The sequence below is a fragment of the Aotus nancymaae genome, unplaced genomic scaffold, assembly GCF_030222135.1.
Source record: "Aotus nancymaae isolate 86718 unplaced genomic scaffold, 86718_ANA_hifiasm-v0.15.2.pri h1tg000075l, whole genome shotgun sequence".
In the NCBI taxonomy this organism is placed as follows: domain Eukaryota; kingdom Metazoa; phylum Chordata; class Mammalia; order Primates; family Aotidae; genus Aotus; species Aotus nancymaae.
In genome coordinates, this window is record NW_026988490.1 from 1039157 (window position 1) to 1052694 (window position 13538).

The 13538-nt window shown below is 37.1% G+C and overlaps 1 non-coding gene across 1 annotated transcript; it reads left to right on the plus strand.

The window, feature by feature from the left end:
• Positions 1-3036: 3036 nt before the first annotated feature.
• Positions 3037-3103, plus strand: LOC135271178 (small nucleolar RNA SNORD109A). The gene has a single exon (XR_010339281.1). It is a non-coding gene; the product is annotated as a small nucleolar RNA SNORD109A (small nucleolar RNA).
• Positions 3104-13538: the final 10435 nt, after the last annotated feature.

A 13538-nucleotide genomic window follows, 5' to 3' on the forward strand; every position in this document is an offset into this window, starting at 1 on the left:
TAATTTTTATATTTTTAGTACAGGTGAGGGTTCACCATGTTGGCCAGGTTGGTCTCCATCTCTTGGCCTTGTGATCTGCCTGCCTTGGCTTCCCAGAAGTGCTGGGATTACAGGCGTGAGCCACCGTGCCTGGCTATAGTTTTCTATTATGGGATCATCTATGTCTTGTCTCCTTAACATCTCATGTAGTTTTTAATTAATAAAGATGGTTATGTTATTTGGTACATAAGTCTTCATAAGGGTCAGATCTTCATGTGTATTGTATCTTGTAGCATAAAAAATGTGTCCTTCTTTGCCTTGGTTAATATTGTAGGTCTTGAATTCTACATTATGTGATGTAAGAATCACTACTCCTGCATGCAGTTGATGCAGGGAAAAAAAAAAGAATCGCTACTCCTGATCTCTTTTTGTTTTCATGTGTCTGATATTCTTTCACCCATCCCTTTATTTTCAGTCTTTTAGAATCCATTTGTTGTAGATGTTATCTCTCATAGAAAACATATTATGTTTTATTTTGTGAGCCTGCTAAAAATATTTTTCTTCTAGTAGATGTGTGGAGTCCACTCACACGTGCGCGTGTGTGTGTGTATTGCTCACCTCTTTATTTATTCATACTTAGGAGAGTTTTTGTTTGTTTGTTTTTTGAGACAGAGTCTTGCTCTGTTGCCCAGGCTGGAGTGCAGCAGTGCAATCTTGGTTCATTGCAACCTCTGCCTCCCAGGTTCAAGCAGTTCTCCTGCCTCAGCCTCTCAAGTAGTTGGGATTACAGGTGTGTACCACCACACCCAGCTAATTTTTGTATTTTTAGCAAAGACGGGGTTTCACCATGTTAGTCAGGCTGGTCTTGAACTCCTTACCTCGTGATCCACCTGCCTCGGCCTCCCGAAGTGCTGGGATTACAGGTTTGAGCCACCGCTCCTGGCCTCTTAGGAGAGTTTTTATTTATGTTGGAGTGTTTACTTCTGTACCTCTCCTAATTCCATTAGTTCTGTGTTTTCCTAGTTAATCTTTTACTTCTGATTTATCAGTTTGGGGATGTTCTTCAACACTCTCCTAAGGCTCATGCAACATGAGTGCTTTCAGTTTTCCTCTTTTTCTTTCCTCCTCCTGTGTTTGGTTGTATTATTTCCACTTTGTCACAATATTAGTGACATTTGTATGCTGGTCTTCTGCCCTGGATAGGGAATATACACCTGTCAGATTGAAGGAATGTCATGTTATATGCTGCTGTCAAATAGACTCTAACATACTTTAATCAATCTTTTAAATGATACACTCCAAGTTCACAGTAATCCAAGTTCACAGTTAACTCCTGACTTTTTATTTCTGTCATATTTAGTAAACATATCAGCATTGACAACCATCCCACTGCAATATCACTTCATGTATTGCTGTAGACCAAAGGGTCCTGAGAAGCTTCTGGAGTTGTTGTGAGAGCCAGTCTCACTAAAGTCAAGTCAGACATCCACCTGTGCTGTGGTCTGCTATGAGCTGAATTCGGGAGATACATTGTTAGGAACATCTGTGTGGTGCGAGGAATGTGTAGTTATGGGTGGTGGACTCCTCAGGATCAAGGATGAGCCCAAGCATCTGGAATGTGAGGTGTGGCTGAATGAGCGGCCACCTGTTCTGTTGCAACAGGAGGAATAACACATTCAGAGCAGGCTGAACTGGTGAACTCCTCAGTGATCTCACAATACCACTATCATGTATCTTTCATTTTTCACATCACAGCGTATTTTCATAAAATCTTTTACTGGTTGACTACAACTTTAGCATTTCCCATTCAGGAGACAACTGTGCGCTTGGATAGCTTGGTAGAGAGGAAATTGGCTATTTTCAGAGTAAACAATTCAAGGAGGAAACAAATTAATAAACGAAATGACATAGGTGTGAGATCAAGCAATGCTGATATTTGTAGCAAGGACTAGAGTGCTGAGATGCCTGTATGATAAGTAATTATAATGGAACCAATGTTGTGCTTTTTTTTTTTTTATTCATTTGGAGCATTCTCTGATTTGTTTTCTGTGTGATATTTTGCTGCAGGTTAAAAGCTGAAGCAACTTCAGGGAAACCTCAGGGAAAAGAGGTGAGCAGCCACTTTGGTACTTTTGAAATTCTTTGTGTGTTCTATGGGCAGTGATGTCAGAACGTCAAGGACTGTGAGTTCATTCTTTCAGAGGCTTAAAGGAGATTATTCTTTTGCTACATATATTTCCGTATATGTGTCCCTATCTTGTTCAAGGATTTCTCATTATTGTTTCTCTCTTTGTTTAAATCTGTTTTTGAAATGACCTAAGCAATTGTGGAGAATCATTGACGTACTTCCTTTGTCACTGTTCATGTTGGGTGAAAATAATCTTGTAGTGAAATTCAAGTGTTCTAAATAATGTTTTTTTTTTTTTTTAATCTTTATCTGGCACATTTATAACATAGATGTTTCTATACATGTTAGCACTGTAATCATACCATATATTATTCGTAAGGAGCGATTACCTCACTCCTTAAATTTTTAGTTGATTAAAGAGTTTTTATAAAGTTCCCCAATAGATTTTTTTTTATTGAAACAGAGTTTTGCTCTGTTGCCCAGGCTAAAGTGCAGTGTCATGATCTCGACTCACTGCAACCTCCGCCTCCCAGGTTCAAGCAATTCTCCTGCCTCAGCCTCACAAGTAGTTGGGATTACAGGCATGCAGAACCACACCCGGCTAATTTTTGTATTTTTAATAGAGACGGGGTTTCAGCATCTTGGCCACAGTGGTCTTGAACTCTTGATCATGAGATCCACCCACCTTGGCCTCTCAAAGTGCTAGGATTATAGGCGTGAGCCATGGTGCCCAGCCAGATTTGAATCTAATTTTATTAGAACAATTCAGTCACATGTTTTTTCATCCTATGTATATGACAGTTCCATTATTCAGATACTAAACAAAATGTCTACTGTACATTTGCTGTTCTGAATGATGATGCACTAGATAAGCATGCACAAAATAAGCCTGGTATGCAAATGCTTATTTGTCGGGAGGGTGCTTGTTTGGATCGATGATGAGAATACTTGTCTGAGGATGCTGAGGGACTCATTCCAGATGTCAATCTGAGGTCCAGATGTGCGGCCCTCCAGTAGGACAAATAAGACTCTCAGAGCCTGGCTCTATTTGATGATCCTTCAGTGACAACATAGTACCCCAGTGAGCATGCCTTTTCTACCTCTCTGAAGAGGGCGTTAGCATCCTGTCTTATGAGTCGGTGTGCATTTCAAGCCTAGTGGCCCAAGATTTGCTTTATTTTGTTCATTTTGAACAGAGAATTGTAGATAGATAGTTATGTATGAGATACATATTCTTAAGTAACAAATGAAAACTTTAAAAGATTCAATTAAGGGTCAAGCAATTGTGATAGGTACTGAAAATTTCATTAGTGTTGTGCTAAAACAAGGAAATATGGCATGCCGATATCAAATAATGACAGTGGAACCAATTTTAGTGCTTATTTTACTGTGGTGTATTTTCTAAGATTATGTTTGCTTTCTTTTTTTTCTTTCATGTTTTGCTGAGATAGAAGGGCTAGAATCGCATCCTCCACTTCAGAGAATAGGGGTGAGTAGCTAAACCATTATCTTTTGAAATTCATATGTCGTATGCTCTTTGTAGGTCTTCAGGTCTTTGTGTACATCTTTTCACAGGCTTATTGGAGGACATTTTCATATGTCCTTTTCCTCCTTGAGACCCTCACCATGTCACCTACACTATTGCATCCTTATCATTTCTGTTTTACTTTTTAACTCTTTTCTCCTTTTATGGAAAGGTGTAGAATTTAAGAGAACTTTTGGCAATTTCATATTGGATCAAAATTTATTGTAGTGAAATCCAGTTGTGCCAAAATATTAACATATTTTCTTCATCTGTTTAGTTATGGGGGTTTCAGAATAGAGACTCCATGGTTCATGAGATCTTTGTTTATACCACATTATATTTGTGCTTCTAATTTAATTATTAAAGATGGACTCGAATGGGTCTTTTTCTGGTTGTTGCAACAAGGTAAGTTACATAAGAAGTGTTCTTATCTTTATGGCATGTCTGAGATAATGGTAGATGTCAGAGCCCTGGGTGGTTTCGAGAATGCATGTCATTTTTATTTCTTGATCTCTGTGTTGAGTACTTGCTTGAATCATGCAAATATATTGAGCTTTACAATTTTAGTGTATTCACTTTTCTACATGTATATTATTCTTCAATAGAAAGTAAAAATCTCATCACACTAGTCAAAATATTGGTTAATACATAAAACAGTGTCAAGTAGATTGTGTGTGACATGGTGCTTATTGATTCATGCCCTCGTGATAGATCAAGTGGGTTCTCTCTTGAGCCCAGGCCTTTTTAGCAAATCATATCATGAGTAGTTACTCAAGTATTTTTATTTTAACACATACATATTTTTTCTGTGCCTATTCTTAAATTCTCTTGTATTTTTTTTCTCTGTTATAAACACATGCTGAACGATCCCAAGTCTTAAAGATTGCAGTATTGTCCCGATGTAGTCACGTGTTTCGGTACTCAATTCCTTATACTTTGTTTGCAAAATCACTTGAACTGGTACATATCTCTTGTTTTGCAGAGAGGGAATTAATGTGATGTCTTGATGCTTTTCCATTCTACATGCTATATAATTGAGTATACAGGCAAATATAGTATAATATTTAGTGTGATTATTTCCTCACCACATGCGAGATTTTCTCATGGATCTTTTTTTTTTTTGGAGACAGAGTCTCGCTCTGTCGCCCAGGCTGGAGTGCAGTGGCTTGATCTTGGCTCACTGCAACCTCCGCCTCTTGGGTTCAAGTAATTCTCCTGCCTCAGCCTCCCGAGTAGCTGGGACTACAGGTGCATGCCACCACACTCAGCTAATTTTTTTTGTATTTTTAGTAGAGGCAGGGTTTCACCATGTTAGTCAGGATGGTCTCGATCTCCTGACCTCGTGATCTACCTGCCTCAGCCTCCCAAAGTGCTGGGATTACAGGCGTAAGTCACTACGCCCAGCCTTCCTCATAGATCTTAATAGAGGCCGACATGCATTGTATGGTTGAGAATTTGGGGAAATAGTGTTGAAGTCGGGTAAAGTATAAAGCCAAAAGTCAGAACAGTGAATTTCCTGTTTAAGAATTTCCTTGGCGATTACTTAGTCAATATACAACTGATAATGCTTTTCGCCTTTTGAGTTCTTGACACATGAAAGCTAAAATGTCTTTCAACTTTTAGTCCTGCTTCCCTAGTTTTCCCTTTTTTAGTTTAAGATCAAAGAGCTGCAGCCATAAATTACTGCCAAGAGTAAACACTTCATTTTAAGGAAACTTAACAATATAGAAGAATATAAAATTATTTATGACAGATGTATTTTTAACCTTTTCCCTATGTTTTCCAGTGGTAAAATGTTTAATCATCTGCCCTATATTAGGGAAAACCTTTCTATGCTAATACAAGTATCTGTCAATCCATTTATCTTTATATATAATATTCATCAATCGTAACCAATTAATTTTATTGTAAATGAGCTTTAGATTGGCCACATTACATTTTGGTAGTAATGTATGTTATACAATCTCCTGAGGTCCTATAGGTCTTGAGATCTTTATGTCAAAAACTATAAATGTGCCAGTGTCCTCAGTAAATATAAAGGACACCACATTTTGTTTAGCAATTTCTTGTTTTCAGAATAATGGTTATCAATGTTTTGTTACTGCAAGATACCATAATACACTTATAATCAGAATATGCCAGTTTTTATGCACTCATGCCTCTGTTTCTGTAGAGCATTCCTAGAATGAGTAATGCTTGAAAATTAGGTCCATGTGATTTCTTTAATGAGATATAGTCAAATCATCAAATATTCAGGTTATTATTTCAGTAATGTATTAGAATGTCAAGGTAAAGTTATACAACACACATATATTTACACAACATAAAATATATTTTATTATTTAATGTATCTTCTTAAGTGATAAGTATGTTTACCATTATTAAAATAGGTTAAAATGGTTTATAGTTAATACAATGAAAATTGGCAGTCCTTTTACAAAACATGTGCCGTAACTATAGCATTTATCACTGACGGTCATACCAGGATAGTATTTTATTTCCAATCACTGAAATATTCCTAATTGCAAAAATATGTGAATACTAAATTCAGAATTTTTGAAAGAGCCATTGCCTGGATAAATTATACAGGTTTCAGTTTTATTTATGGTAATTATATATTTATAAATTAATACATAATAAATTAATAAGTTGTGCTAGGTAATGCAAAGATGACAGTGAAAGGACAAAATTGATTAGATTGATAAAGTAATGTTAACATGAAGAAATTAACCAGAATACCATCCATACTCTAAAGTTAGAGAAATTTATCAGGACAATTCTCTAAAATACTCTTCTAAATTTTGACATTGTAGTAGGAATTTTAAAAAATTTGGTATTATGTGTGTTTCCTTCCAGGTAATTTGAACAAATTCATATTTGGAATTTGTTAAAGCCATATCTTTGTCATTAGTGCTGGTCTATTCTTGAGAATGAATGAATAAGAAATATGTAAAAGCCACAAATGAAGGTGTCAGTTTGAAGTGGTCAGTCAATTATACAGAACACAAAGAATTTTATCTTGTGTAATGTTTACTTAGCTTTATAGAAGTGTGCTGAAAGAGCAATAAAACATGGACATTATTATCTCATTGAAAGGTCCAGTATGTACTGAAATACAAGCTTTTATTTTGAACCATCCACTCTATAAACACTGTATGGCTTATTTAGATGAGAGCCCGTGTGTGTGTGTGTGTGTGTGTGTGTGTGTGTGTGTGTGTTTACTTGACAGGGAAGCAAGAACATCAGGTTGCCAATGATGCACTCTGTCTATGCTGAAAACATGGCTCCCCCAGTTCTGGAATGAGCCCACAGATCAAGCATTCGCAGTAGACATAGCAGGCTCAAATCCCTCTGTAGACAGTATTTCATGATTATCATATGTCGGTAGTTTCAAAGTATACAGTTTGTGTGAAGACAAATCCAATGTCATTTTTCTTGGCTAGCCTATGTGTGTGGTAAATCTATTATTTATTCATTAACTTGCTTCCCAGAAAATGACAATCAGATTAAGAAACTGCAGCCAAGTGGCCATGATGAGGTAGATAGTGAAGTGTAAGCTTATGTTAATGATGCCCTTGCTTTGGATAAGCATATGTAAGAGAAAATTGGAAAAACATGCATAGCAGGGAGGCCTTGATGGAGGCAAAATACAGGATTGTATGTGGTAATGCAATCAACAGATGGGCATTTGACAGTCATGTTTTTCAAATATGGATACAAATTGCTTAGGACAGTAAAGAGAGAGAAGGTTGAAAGCAGGTTTATATTAGGTGTTGTTTTAGTGCTGATCCCTTTTTGCTCCAATAATCAAAGTGATCAATATTGAAAATCGATTCATGCAACATTATTTATTTCATTCTAATTTTTATATGTGTCAACAGTGCCATCTCCCAAACTGTACTATCCCCTTCAGGAGAACCGACTCTGCTGAAGTTTATAAGGTTGACATGTTGCCAGCTTCAATAAAGTAAAGCTGAAATGTGTACTGAATTCTTAATGCAAATAACAACTCTTTTGGAAAGTAACCCAGTTATAGAAGTGCTAATATTTCAGGAGCTGCCTTACCAAGATCCATGATGAGTAGTTATCTCAGGATTCTGAAAGATTGTTTTCAGATATCAACCAGACTTTTAGAATGATTCTATATGATGACCTCCTGAATTATCTCAACCGTCACCATGTACATGCTTTTCTTTTCTCTCAGCAAATGGCACTGTCAGAATAGCTTTCTTAGGCAGACTTCACCTTAGGGTTTTACATTAAGGAGGAGTCTGTCGTTTCATTTATTTTGAACTGTTTGTTGTTGATTGTATACAGTGCTTGAGTAAAAAAGTTGAATATAGAAATAGAATACATTTTTTAAATGATCAGGTGACTATAAAGTAGATTATTAGTGTCAGTAATGTTGGGAAAGTTCTAAGAGAATATAGGGAACTTGGACAGTACACAATTACAATGGCACCAAATTGTAGGGTCTCATTATAGTTAGTATTTATGTATTTCTTTCCAATTGATTTGTGTGCTTTTTTCCTGCATGTTTTTGGCAGATAAAATGGCTATAACAAGTAACAGCATGTCAGGAAATAAAAATAAGCAGAACCCCATTCCTTTAAAAATCTTCATTTAATGGGAGGGCCATAAAATGAGTCTTAATATATTTAAAGAATTAAATTCATGTAAACCATGTTAATTTAATTCCACAATGGTATTGAATTAGAAGAGGAATTTCTCTTGAAAATCTCCCAAATGTTTGGAAATTTAAATTAGCATTTCTGACCTATTTATTGGTTTAAAAAATAGATATAAAAAGGAAAATTAAAGTCTTTTTTGAACTGAATAAAAATAAAAATATAGGATCTAAAACTTTATGGGATACTGATAAAATATGGGGGAAATTTATAGCACTGAAATGCCTGTATTAGAAAAGAAAAAATGTTTTAAATCGGCCGGGCGCGGTGGCTCACGCCTGTAATCCCAGCACTTTGGGAGGCCGAGGCGGGTGGATCCTGAGGTCAAGAGATCGAGACCATCCTGGTCGACATGGTGAAACCCCGTCTCTCCTAAAGTAATACAAAAAATTAGCTGGGCATGGTGGCATGTTCCTGTAATCCCAGCTACTCAGGAGGCTGAGGCAGGAGAATTGCCTGAACCCAGGAGGCGGAGGTTGCAGTGAGCCAAGATCACGCCATTGCACTGCAGCCTAGGTAACAAGAGCAAAACTCGGTCTCAAAAAAAAAAAAAAAAAAGAAAAAGGTTTTAAATCAAGAAATTTGTATTTAACCTTAAGAAACTTAGAAAAGAACAAATTAACCCAGAGTAAGTAAAATAAAGTGATAAAGATAAGAGTAGAAATCAATGAAATATAAACAACAAAAAAACACAAAGAAAAATTCATAAAATTAAAAAATAGCTCAGTGAGGAGATATTGATAAACTTGTAACCAGACTGATTTGAGAAAAAAAGTCTAAACACAACTACCAATATTTGAAAATGTAAGAGTAGATCATTACAGATTCTATGAATGCTAAAATGATAATGAGGAAAAATTATTTAAAAGGGGCATTCAGCTAGGCATGGTAGCTTACTGCTGTAATCCCGGAACATTGGGAGGCCAAAGTGGGAGGATTGCTAGAGCTCAAGCATTCGAGACTGGCTTGGGCACCATAGCGAAACCTTGTTTACACAAAAAATACAAAAATTAGCTGGGTGTGGTGGTTCATGCCTATAGTCCCAGTCACTTGGGAGGCTGAGGTGAGAGGATGACTGGAGCCCAGGAGGTTGAGGCTGCGGTGAGCCATGTTTGTACCACTGCCCTCTGGCCTGGGTGATAAAGCAAGACCCTATGTCAAAAAAAAAAAAAATGTATGCCAATATTTTTCAATAACTTAAATGAAATGGAAGAATTCCCTGAAAGACACGAACTACAAGAATTCAGTGAAGAGGTAGATAATATATCAAAAAAAAAATTTGCTTGATAGCTCTGTATCAAGTAAATTGAATTTGTAGTTAAAAGCCTTCCAACAGAGAAAGCTCCAGGAACATACAGCTTTCTCTGAAATAATAGTAATAATAAAAAATCCTCTACAAGATTCCAGAACATTTAAAAGAAGGGAATACTTCCCAACTTACACCATTTGAACAGCAGTAACCAGATAAGAAAAAAAAGACACAGAAATTTAAAAAGAATATACAATATCCATCATGAACATAAATGCAAAGAAATCTAATCAAAATTTTAGCAAATGCAATGTAGAAATAATTTATGACCAATTGAGGGTTACCCAAGGAATTAAAGGTTGGTTTTACATTTAAAGATCAACCAATATAGGAAAATCACTTCTGGAAAGTCAGAGTAAAAACCTCCAAAAACCTATTCCTCCATAAAACCAATAAGAGCCTTGACAGAAACAGTCGAAATTAATTTTCCAAAACTTTGGAAATTAACCAAAGGCTTAACAAAATTCTAAAGAACATTTATTCAAGAAAAATGGCTGACTCAGTAAGAACAGCCAGCTTTGTGACATTTTATCATGCCCCCTTCCCATGCTTTTCTCCCTAGCACTATCGTAGTCTTAAAAATTAGCAGGATACCAACCACTGGAGAAGAAAGGTTTGGAAATTTCCCAAAAAGTTCCATCCCCATAGTATTATCACGATTTGACCTCTAAAGCCTAATCTATAGGATTTATATTCATCTGGACTGACTCAGAGCTCACTCAGTAAGGAAATCTCAATTTCAAGTTATTGATCAAAAAGAATCCATGGCAATTGTCCAACTGTCGACTATCACAACTGCTTGAAGTGTTGCCAACAGTTGGGATAAATAAGAAGCTGGCCAAAAACTGAAAACAAAAATCTTGGGCATTAGATGTCCAGAGGATGATTTAAAAAGCTCTGACTTTTTATCTAGAAAGCCACATGCAGGCCAGGCACGGTGGCTCACACCTGTAGTCCCAGCATGTTGGGAGGCTGAGGCAGGTGGATCATGAGGTCGGGAGTTCGAGACCAGCCTGACCAACATGGTGAAACCCCATCTGTACTAAAAATACAAAAATTAGCCAGGTGTGGTGGTGCATGCCTGTAATCCCAGCTACTCAGGAGGCTGAGGCAGGAAAATTGCTTGAACCCAGGAGGTGGAGGTTGCAGTGAGCCAAGATTGTGCCACTGAGCTCCAGTCTGGGCAACAGAGCAAGGCTCCATCTCAAAAATAGAATAAAAAAGCCACATGAATGTATAGGGCTGTATGCTAGCACAAGAAATGCCTGAAAAGACCCTAATTGTTTACCTCTGGCTTTCCTTTTATGCTCTGGACAAGCTAAGGAAGAGTTGTAAGCTACTTAAATGTTGAATGGGAACCATAAAACACACACACAGAGCACCTTAGTAAAGGGTGAGAGAGCATATTAGTTAGAAGCATTAAAGGCAATCTCTTTCTAGTTATTACCTGCGCACTAACCCAGCTGAACAGAGACTTCAGTATCCACATACTACAGGGCGTATAAACTTTACAGAATTACTCCAGGTAAATCATGTAAAAAAAACAGCAACAAAAATAAACTCTGGGAAAGGGGAGAATATGATTTAAAGTATTCAACAAAAAATTGCAAAACATGCAAAGAAACAGAGAAGTATGGCACAAATAGGATAAGATGAAGTCAATGAACTATCCTTGAGGAAGACCAGATGTTGGATTTACTAGACACAGACATTGAACCAGCTGTTAAAAATATGTACATAGAACTAAAGAAAAACATGTCAAGAGAGTTAAAAGTATAAAAATAATGTCTTACCAAATATAGACTACCAATAAAGAGAAATTATAAGAAAAGACAACATGAAAAATATGAAGCCAAAAATTAGACAACTGAAACAAGATGACCTCTATTAGAAGGTATGAGCAGGTAGAAGATATGTCAATTGAGATTATCTAATCTGAGCAACAGGGGGAAAAATAAAAAGGAACTGAGCAACAAAGAACTGTAGGACAGCATCTCTCATACCAACGTATGCATAAACTGGAGCCTTAGAAGGATGAAAACGGAGAAGGAAAAATAACTTGACTGATAAAATCCAAGTAAGATAATCTCAAAGAGATCAACACCTATACACATTACGGTCAATGTGTCAAAAGACAAATATAAGGAGAGAATTCTTGAAGATAGTAGGAAAAAAATTATTCGTAACATCCTCAGTAAATCTGACAACTGACTTCTCACTATAAACCATGCAGGCTAAAAAGGCAGTGTATATAACCAAAGTGATGAAATAAAAACTCTCAACCAATAATTCTAGATCCAACAAAACTATTGTTCAAAAAGAAGAAATGAAGACATTCCTAGATAAATTAAATCTTAGAGAAATTTTCTCTATAAAAACTTGTCCTAATAGAAATGCTAAAGGAACTCCTTCAGTCTGAAATAGAAAGGCACTGGAGAGTAAACCAAATCCACCAGAAGAAATAAAGAACCAGTAACAGTAACTACATGCATACGTTTAAAACAAAGGATAAATTTATTTTGTTTGTAACATTTGTCTTTTCCTATTTGATTTAAAGCATAATCTCAATTATAAATTTGCATTGATGTTATGATATAAAGATCTAATTTTGAGTAATAGCAAAATGGCAGAGTAATAGTTTTCTATCGTTGTTTTCCCACAGAAGTATCAATTTTGACAACCATCCATGTGCAGGAGTACATTTGTGGGAATTCAGGAGTTGAGAGTAACAGTTCAGCACACCAGTGGAGTAAACAAATCTAAGGCTAGATTCATTGGAAAGGGTTAAAGCAGTTTCACTTTATCTGCATCACCCTCCCCCAAAAGTGGCAAGCTCAGTAACAAGAGCCCATTGTATCTTCCACAGAAGATATAATTAGAGTATAATAAGGCAAATTAGAGTATAATAAGTGAGTCCCCAGTTTCTCCAGGCATACAGGCCCCTGCCCAAAAGATCCACTTTATTTTCATCTCACCCAGAATACTGAGGTGATGAGCAAGGCAGAGTGGTTGGAAGAGGGTAAAAGCAGGAAATAGAGATGGGGACTCAAACTGCCATAAATCCTACCAGTTGCTTCATGGACTCCACCGAGAGCGCACTTAGGTTTCATCACTCCCATCTTGCCAACAAAACCCCAAATGCTCCAAATGTCTCACCCACTCTTTGGCTGCCTCCCCAAGTGCACTCCTGTGAGAAGCAAGTGAGAATCTCTGCAATGGTTTGCAAGCATGTGTTGACAGCTGACTCTGCAGGACTGGAAGAAAGCTCACAAGCATGAGAATTTCAGGACACTATCCTAAGGAAAGCAATACTTCAGCACCTAGCCTGGCTTTCTGCAACCTAGAGAAGGTGATACGGTTTGGCTCTGTGTATCCCCACCCAAGTCTCAGGTCAGATTGTAATCCCCACGTGTTAGAGGAGGGGCCTGGTGGGAGGTGACTGAATCATGGGGCTGGACTTGCCCTTTGCTGTTCTTGTGATAGAATTCTCCTGAGATCCGGTTGTTTGAAAGTGTGTAGCACTTCCCCCTTAACTCTTACTCCTGCTTCACCTTGGGAAGACATGCTTCCTTCCCTTTTGCCTTACAGCATGATTATAAGTTTCCTGAGGCCTTCCAGTCGTGCTTCCTATACAGCCTACAGAACTGAACTGTGAGGCAGTTAAACCTCTTTTCTTCATAAATTATCCAGTTTCAGGTGTTCTTTATAGCATTGTGAGAACAGACTAACACAGAAGACATACAGCCTTAAGACTCTGCCCCCTTGAAAGAAAAGATGTGTGGAGCAGATTCATCTATAGAAAATATCTGAGAGAACCTCAAAATCCCTAGCCTGACTAACTGATGAAAGTTTCTCTCGTAAGGCCAGTCAGTAAAGACCAGAAGAGATGACTGTTTCTTTAAATGCAGA